Source organism: Panulirus ornatus, chromosome 54 (genome assembly GCF_036320965.1).
Source record: "Panulirus ornatus isolate Po-2019 chromosome 54, ASM3632096v1, whole genome shotgun sequence".
NCBI classification, from domain to species: Eukaryota; Metazoa; Arthropoda; class Malacostraca; order Decapoda; family Palinuridae; genus Panulirus; species Panulirus ornatus.
The window spans coordinates 7,417,297-7,426,394 of NC_092277.1; the positions used below are offsets into that span (position 1 = coordinate 7,417,297).

At 40.1% G+C, this 9,098-nt stretch overlaps 1 pseudogene; it reads right to left on the reverse strand.

Moving 5' to 3' along the window:
* Window positions 1-476: 476 nt before the first annotated feature.
* LOC139765372 (cytochrome b-like) lies at window positions 477-8,619 on the reverse strand (annotated as a pseudogene).
* Window positions 8,620-9,098: the final 479 nt, after the last annotated feature.

Here is a 9,098-nt window from a genome sequence, read left to right on the forward strand (position 1 = left end):
ACTTGCCCCTCTTTCCAAAACTCTTGCATTCACCTCACTAACAACCCCATCCATAAACAAATTAAACAACCATGGAGACATCAAACACCCCTGCCGCAAACCTACATTCACTGAGAACCAATCACTTTCCTCTCTTCCTACACATACACATGCCTTACATCCTCGATAAAAACTTTTCACTGCTTCTAACAACTTGACTCCCACACCATATATTCTTAGTACCTTCCACAGAGCATCTCTTTCAACTCTATCATATGCCTTCTCCAGATCCATAAATGCTACATACAAATCCATTTGCTTTTCTAAGTATTTCTCACATACATTCTTTAAAGCAAACGCCTGATCCACACATCCTCTAGCACTTCTGAAACCACACTGCTCTTCCCCAATCTGATGCTCTGTACATGCCTTCACCCTCTCAATCAATACCCTCCCATATAACTTCCCTGGAATACTCAACAGACTTATACATCTGTAATTTGAGCACTCACTCTTATCCCCTTTGCCTTTGTACAATGGCACTATGCAAGCATTCTGCCAATCCTCAGGGACCTCACCATGAATCATACATACATTAAATAACCTTACCAACCAGTCAACAATACAGTCACCCCCTTTTTTAATAAATTCCACTGCAATACCATCCAAACCTGCTGCCTTGCCTTTGCCTTTAAGTTGATTTCAGTTGACTTAAGTTGATTTTAAGTTGACTTAAGTTGATTTTGAATTGATTTCTGGATTTAATACTGAATATAGGGGAGGTGGATTTGCTTGAATTTTTATGTCAGGATATAGGAGAATTTTGTTTATAAGAATGCTTTTTAGGATTATCTTAGAGATAATCTTATAGGTTTCCTTTTTATATCATGTTAGTGGGTATAGCTTTTGTTTTTATTTGAGTCAGTGGAACGTTACCTTGTTTTCATTACGATAAACTTATGAATTTGGCTTAAAAGAGTTTCCTTCCACTTCCGTTAGATTGTCTATTTTCTTATGGGATTTAAATGTGTTATTGTTTGTTTTTGATTTGATTAGTGATATTTATTTATTTCATTTATTCATTTGACTTTGTCGCTCTCTCCTGCGTTAGCGAGGTAGTGCAAGGATACGGATGAAAGAATGGCCCAACCCACCCACATACACATGTATATACATATACGTCCACACACGCAAATATACATACCTATACATCTCAACGTATACATATATATACACACACAGACATATACATATATACACATGTACATAATTCATACTGTCTGCCTTTATTCATTCCCATTGTCACCCCGCCACACAATATAACAACCCCCTCCCCCCCTCATGTGCACGAGGTAGCACTAGGAAAAGACAACAAAGGCCACATTCGTTCACACTCAGTCTCTAGGTGTTATGTATAATGCACCAAAACCACAGCTCCCCTTCCACATCCAGGCTCCACAGAACTTTCCATGGTTTACCCCAAACGCTTCACATGCCCTGGTTCAATCCATTGACAGCACATCAAACCCAGTATACTACTTTGTTCCCATTCACTCTATTTCTTCCATGCCTTTCTCCCTCCTGCATGTTCAGGCCCCAATCATTCAAAATCTTTTTCACACCATCTTTCCACCTCCAATTTGGTCTACCACTTCTCCTTGTTCCCTCCACCTCTGACCCATATATCCTCTTGGTCAATCTTTCCTCACAGATTCTCTCCATGTGACCAAACCATTTCAAAACACCGTCTTCTGCTCTCTCAACCACAATCTTTTTATTACCTCACATCTCTCTTACCCTTTCATTACTTGCTCGATCAGACCAACTCACACCACATATTGTCCTCAAACATCTCATTTCCAGCACATCCACCCTCCTCCGCACAACTCTATCTACAGCCCATGCCTCGAAACCATATAACATTGTTGGATAACATTGTTGGAACCACTATTCCTTCAAACATACCCATTTTTGCTTTCTGAGGTAATGTTCTCAACTTCCACACATTCTTCAACACTCCCACACCTTTTGCCCCCTCCCCAACCCTATGATTCACTTCTGCTTCCTTGGTTCGATCCGCTGCCAAATCCACTTCCAGATAGCTAAAACACTTCACTTCCTCCAGTTTTTCTCCATTCAAACTTACCTCCCAATTGACTTGTCCCTCAGCCCTACTGTACCTAATAACCCTGCTCTTATTCACATTTACTCTCAGCTTTCTTCTTTCACACACTTTACCAAACTCAGTCACTAGCTTCTGCAGTTTCTCACCCAAGTCATCCACCAACGCTGTATCATCAGCGAACAACAACTGACTCACTTCCCAAGCTCTCTGATGCACAACAGACTGCATACTTGCCCCTCTTTCCAAAACTCTTCCATTAACCTCCCTAACAACCCCATCCATAAACAAATTAAACAACCATGGAGACATCACGCACACCTGCCGCAAACCAACATTAACTGAGAACCAATCACTTTCCTCTCTTCCTACACGTACACATGCCTTACATCCTCGATAAAAACTTTTCACTGCATCTAACAACTTGCCTCCCACACCATATATTCTTAATACCTTCCACAGAGCGTCTCTATCAACTCTCTCATATGCCTTTTCCAGAACCATAAATGCTACATACAAATCCATTTGCTTTTCTAAATATGTCTTACATACAATCTTCAAAGCAAACACCTGATCCATACATCCTCTACCACTTCTGAAACCACTGTGCTCTTCCCCAATCTGATGCTCTGTACATGCCTTCACCCTCTCAATCAATACCCTCCCATATAATTTCCCAGGAATACTCAACAGACTTATACATCTGTAATTTGAGCACTCACTTTTATCCCCTTTACCTTTGTACAATCTCACTATGCAAGCATTAGTAATATAAATAATATTTCAGTTAATTGATAGGCACACAAAACAGAGACTTTTGGATGTTAATGTGCTGAGAGGTGCAACTGGAGGGATGTCTGATCATTATCTTGTGGAGGCGAAGGTGAAGATTTGTAGGGGTTTTCAGAAAAGAAGACAGAATGTTGGGAAGAAGAGAGTGGTGAAAGTAAGTGAACTTGGGAAGGAGACTTGTGTGTGGAAGTACCAGGAGAGACTGAGTACAGAATGGAAAAAGGTGAGAACAAAGGAGGTAAGGGGAGTGGGGGAGGAATGGAATGTATTTAGGGAAGCAGTGATGGCTTGCTCAAAAGATGCTTGTGGCATGAGAAGCGTGGGAGGTGGGTTGATTAGAAAGCGTAGTGAGTGCTGGGATGAAGAAGTAAGATTATTAGTGAAACAGAAGAGAGAGGCATTTGGACAATTTTTGCAGGGAAAAAATGCATATGAGTGGGAGATGTATAAAAGAGGCAGGAGGTCAAGAGAAAGGTGCAAGAGGTGAAAAAGGGGGCAAATGAGAGTTGGGGTGAGAGAGTATCATTAAATTTTAGGGACAATAAAAAGATGTTTTGGAAGGAGGTAAATAAAGTGTGTAAGACATGGGAGCAAATGAGAACTTCAGTGAAGGGGGCTAATGGGGAGGTGATAACAAGTAGTGGTGATGTGAGGAGATGGAGTGAGTATTTTGAAGGTTTGTTGAATGTGTTTGATGATAGAGTGGCAGATATAGGGTGTTATGGTCGAGGTGGTGTGCAAAGTGAGAGGGTTAGGGAAAATGATTTGGTAAACAGAGAAGAGGTGTTAAAAGCTTTACGGATGATGAAAGCTGGCCAGGCAGCAGATTTGGATGGTATTGCAGTGGAATTTATTAAAAAAGGGATTGACTGTATTGTTAAGGTTATTTAATGTATGTATGATTCATGGTGAGGTGCCTGAGGATTGGCAGAATGCTTGCATAGTGCTATTGTACAAAGGCAAAGGGGATAAGAGTGAGTGCTCAAATTACAGAGGTATAAGTTTGTTGAGTATTGCTGGGAAATTATGTGGGAGGGTATTGATTGAGAGGGTGAAGGCATGTACAGAGCATCAGATTGGGGAAGAGCAGTGTGGTTTCAGAAGTGCTACAGGATGTGTGGATCAGGTGTTTGCTTTGAAGAATGTATGTGAGAAATACTTAGAAAAGCAAATGGATTTGTATGTAGCATTTATGGATCTGGAGAAGGCATATGATAAGAGTTGATAGAGATGCTCTGTGGAAGGTATTAAGAATATATGGAGTGGGGGGCAAGTTGTTAGAAGCACTGAAAAGTTTTTATCGAGGATGTAAGGCATATGTACGTGTAGGAAGAGAGGAAAGTGATTGGTTCTCAGTGAATGTAGGTTTGCGGCAGGGGTGTGTGATGTCTCCATGGTTGTTTAATTTGTTTATGGATGGGGTTGTTAGGGAGGTGAATGCAAGAGTTTTGGAAAGAGGGGCAAGTATGCCGTCTGTTGTGGATGTGAGAGCTTGGGAAGTGAGTCAGTTGTTGTTCGCTGATGATACAGCGCTGGTGGCAGATTCATGTGTGAAACTGCAGAAGCTGGTGACTGAGTTTGGTAAAGTGTGTGAAAGAAGAAAGTTAAGAGTAAATGTGAATAAGAGCAAGGTTAATAGGTACAGTATGGTTGAGGGCCAAGCCAATTGGGAGGTAAGTTTGAATGGAGAAAAACTGGAGGAAGAAAAGTGTTTTAGATATCTGGGAGTGGATCTGGCAGTGGATGGAACCATGGAAGCGGAAGTGAATCATAGGGTGGGGGAGGGGGCGAAAATTCTGGGAGCATTGAAGAATGTTTGGAAGTCGAGAACATTATCTCTGAAAGTAAAAATGGGTATGTTTGAAGGAATAGTGGTTCCAACAATGTTGTATGGTTGCAAGGCGTGGGCTATAGATAGAGTTGTGCACAGGAGGGTGGATGTGCTGGAAATGAGATGTTTGAGGACAATATGTGGTGTGAGGTGGTTTGATCGAGTAAGTAATGTAAGGGTAAGAGAGATGTGTGGAAATAAAAAGAATAAAAAGAGTGTGGTTGAGAGAGCAGAAGAGGGTGTTTTGAAATGGTTTGGTCACATGGAGAGAATGAGTGAGGAAAGATTGACCAAGAGGATATATGTGTCAGAGGTGGAGGGAACAAGGAGAAGTGGGAGACCAAATTGGAGGTGGAAAGATGGAGTGAAAAAGATTTTGAGTGATCGGGGCCTGAACATACAGGAGGGTGAAAGGCGTGCAAGGAATAGAGTGAATTGGAACAATGTGGTATACCGGGGTCGACGTGCTGTCAATGGATTGAACCAGGGCATGTGAAGCGTCTGGGGTAAACCATGGAAAGTTCTGTGGGGCCTGAATGTGGAAAGGGAGCTGTGGTTTTGGTGCATTATTACATGACAGCTAGAGACTGAGTGTGAACGAATGGGGCCTTTGTTGTCTTTTCCTAGCGCTACCTCGCACACATGAGGGGGGAGGGGGTTGTTATTCCATGTGTGGCGAGGTGGAGATGGGAATGAATAAAGGCAGACAGTATGAATTATGTACATGTGTATATATGTATATGTCTGTGTGTGTATATATATGTGTACATTGAGATGTATAGGTATGTATATTTGCGTGTGTGGACGTGTATGTATATACATGTGTATGTGGGTTGGTTGGGCCATTCTTTCGTCTGTTACCTTGCGCTACCTCGCTAACGCGGGAGACAGCGACAAAGGAAAATAAAAAAATATATATCAGTAAAGGGCAATTGATGAGAACATTATCTCTTTTTAAGTATTTTCAAGATGCTGGTTTTTCTTAAACTAATTAATCAATCTAGGAGAGAGTCTCATAGATATATGGTAATTGAATTAAGCACAAAATAGGAAAAATATAGAATGGTTCAAATTTGTCCACTTAGAATATTAGGATCTTCCTCAGGTCGTGCCCCAATATAAATTTATTTAAGTAGGACTAAAATTGATACTAAGGATCAAAATAGATATTTTCTTAATGGGTAAAATGCTAGTTTTTGGAATTTTGAACAGTGTGTTTTAGGAAAAATTACAATAATAGGAACTAGTAAAACCAAAGCGATGACTCTCCCGCTTTGTCAGGCATAGATCGTAAAATGGCTTAGGCAAATAGGAAATGTCATTCAGGGTGAATGTGGGCTGGTGTGGATATTGGATATGCTGGAATAAAATTTTCTGGATCGCCTAGAAGATAGGGGTGTAATAGGGTAATTATTACTAAAAGTGTTAATAAAACACCCAATCCAACTAAGTCTTTGAAAGAAAAATAAGGATGAAATGGAGCTTCTTGTTGACTTGAGATGCCTAGCAGGTTTCCTGATCATCTTTGATGTAAGAAAACAATGTGAATACCAGACAGAGCTATAAGTTTGAATGGTGATACGAATTGAAGGGTAAAAAATCGTGTTATAGTGGCATTTCTTACAGAGAATCCTCCTCAAATCCATTGCCATAAATAAATCATTGCCAATGTTGGGAATTGCAGAAAATACATTTGTAATTACGGTAGCTCCTCAAAAAGTCATTTGACCTCAAGGAAGGACATATCCTAAGAAAGCTGTTGCTATTGTTGCAAATAGAATAAACACTCTGATTATTCATACTTCGACGAACAAGAAAGATCGATAATAAATACCTCGGCCAGTATGTATATAATTACAAATTTAGGAAAAGGATGCTCTGTTAGCATGTTTTGTATGATGTAGACATCCATAGTTTATGTCATAACAAATGTGAGCTACATTAGAAAAAGCTAAGTTGATATCTGCTGTGTAGTGTATAGCTAAAAGGATTCCTGTAAGAATTTGAACAGATAGACATAATCCTAAAAGAGAGAAGTTTCAAAATGTTGAAAGTTTCTTGGAATAGGTATATCTACTATGGCTCCATTTATAATTTTAAACAAAGGATGCATTTTTTGGTTCGATGTTGTCATTTATTTTGGTAGACATAAGGCTCCTAGGATTACTGATGTAACTTCAACTACTACAGTAAGTGTAAAAAGTGAATATAGAATTAGGGCAATAGTTATGGAAAGTTTTGTGGGGCCTGGGAGCTGTGGTTTTGGTGCATTACACATGACAGTTAGAGACTGAGTGTGAACAAATGTGGCTTTTGTTGTCTTTTCCTAGCGCTACCTCGCGCACAGGTAGGGGGAGGGGGTTGTTATATCATGTGTGGCAGGGTGGCAACAGGAATGAACAAAGGCAGCAAGTATGAATTATGTACATGTGTATATATGTGTATGTGGTAGATTCGGATGAGAAACTGCGGAGGTTGGTGACTGAGTTTAGTAAAGTGTTTTAAAGAAGAAAACTGAGAGTAAATGTGAATAAGAGCAAGATTATTAGGTTCAGTAGGGTTGAGGGACAAGTAAATAGAGGTAAGCTTGGATGGAGAAAAACTGGAGGAAGTGAAGTGTTTTACATATCTGGGAGTGGATTTAGCAGTGTATGGAACCATGGAAGTGGAAGTGAGTCACAGGGTGGGGGAGGGGGCTAGGGTTCTGTGAGCATTCAAGAATGTGTGGAAGGCGAAAACATTATCTTAGAGAGCGAAAATGGTTATGTTTGAAGGAATAGTGGTTCCAACAATGTTATAAGGTTGTGAGGCATGGGCTATATAGATAGGGCTGTGCTGAGGAGAGATGTGTGGTAATAAAAAGAGTGTGGTTGAGAGAGCAGAAGAGGGTGTATTGAAATGGTTTGGTCATATGGGGAGAATGAGTGAGGAAAGATTGGCAAAGAGGATATATGTGTCAGAGGTGGAGGAAATGAAGAGAAGTGGGATACCAACTTGGAGGTGGAAGGATGGAGTAAAAAAGATTTTGAGCAGTCGGGGCCTGAACATACAGGAGGGTGAAAGGCGTGCAAGTAATAGAGTGAATTAGAACATTTTAGTATACTGGGGTCAACATGCTGTCAATGGATTTAACCAGGGCATGTGAAGTGTCTGGGGTAAACCATGGAAAGTTTTGTGGAGCCTGGATGTGGAAAGGGAGCTGTGGTTTTGGTGCATTATACATGACAGCTAGAGACTGAGTGTGAATGAATGTGGCCATTGTTGTCTTTTACTAGCACTACCTCACACACATGTGGGGGAGGGGGGTGCCATTTCATGTATGGCGGGGTAGCTTCGGGAAGGGTTGAAGGCAGCATGTATGAATATCTACTTTTGTATATATATGTATATGTCTGTGTATGTATATGTTGAAGTGAATAGGTGTATGTATGGACATGTGTGGGCATTTAGGTATATACGTGTGTATATGGTAGGGTTGAGCTATTCTTTCATCTGTTTCCTTGCACTATTTCACTAACACGGGAGACAGTGACAAATTATAATAGGAAAGTAAGAAACATACTACTTCTGTTTATCTATTTAGCTTCAGTAGCTTCAAACATATCTTTTAAAACATCCTTCTTTTATGTTGGACTTATTACTTTCCTTTCATTAATCCTATCAGGGACTTTTGTCTTAACAGATACTCTATTTTCATCCCAGCCAATCTCCATACAACACTTTTCAATTACTGAAAAATGCTTCAGATTATTTATCTGAATTAACACTTCTCATTTACAATTTTCCAGTTATGAAAATAACTATTTATTTATTAATTTATTTATTATACTTTGTTGCTGTCTCCCTTGTTTGCGAGGTAGTGAAAGGAAACAGATGAAAGAATGGCCCACTCCACCCACATACACATATATATACATATATACATAAACAGAGAAGAGGTAGTAAAAGCTTTGCGGAAGATGAAAGCCGGCAAGGCAGCAGGTTTGGATGGTATTGCAGTGGAATTTATTAAAAAAGGGGGTGACTGTATTGTTGACTGGTTGGTAAGGTTATTTAATGTATGTATGACTCATGGTGAGGTGCCTGAGGATTGGCGGAATGCGTGCATAGTGCCATTGTACAAAGGCAAAGGGGATAAGAGTGAGTGCTCAAATTACAGAGGTATAAGTTTGTTGAGTATTCCTGGTAAATTATATGGGAGGGTATTGATTGAAAGGGTGAAGGCATGTACAGAGCATCAGATTGGGGAAGAGCAGTGTGGTTTCAGAAGTGGTAGAGGATGTGTGGATCAGGTGTTTGCTTTGAAGAATGTATGTGAGAAATACTTAGAAAAGCAAATGGATTTGTATGTAGCATTTATGGATCTGGAGAAGG